We start from the raw sequence: 244 nt of genomic DNA on the forward strand, positions 1-244 counted from the left end.
TCCTATGTGTTCCTCTGGAAACTGCAGAGCTGCAAAGTGTGACTGGAGTGCTGCTGCCTCTGTAGTCTGCAGTACAGGCTGTGGTGTGGGGAGCTGCACCTCACAGCTTGCAATCCCTTGCAAGCCTCTACTTATAAAGCTAGCTTTTTGTTTTGAAATTGAACTATTTTTACTAAGAAATATGTACATTATTGTTGTTATACAATTCTATTACAATACTTTATTATGCTCAGAGAAATGAAGA

The sequence above is a fragment of the Anser cygnoides genome, chromosome 4 (assembly GCF_040182565.1).
Source record: "Anser cygnoides isolate HZ-2024a breed goose chromosome 4, Taihu_goose_T2T_genome, whole genome shotgun sequence".
In the NCBI taxonomy this organism is placed as follows: domain Eukaryota; kingdom Metazoa; phylum Chordata; class Aves; order Anseriformes; family Anatidae; genus Anser; species Anser cygnoides.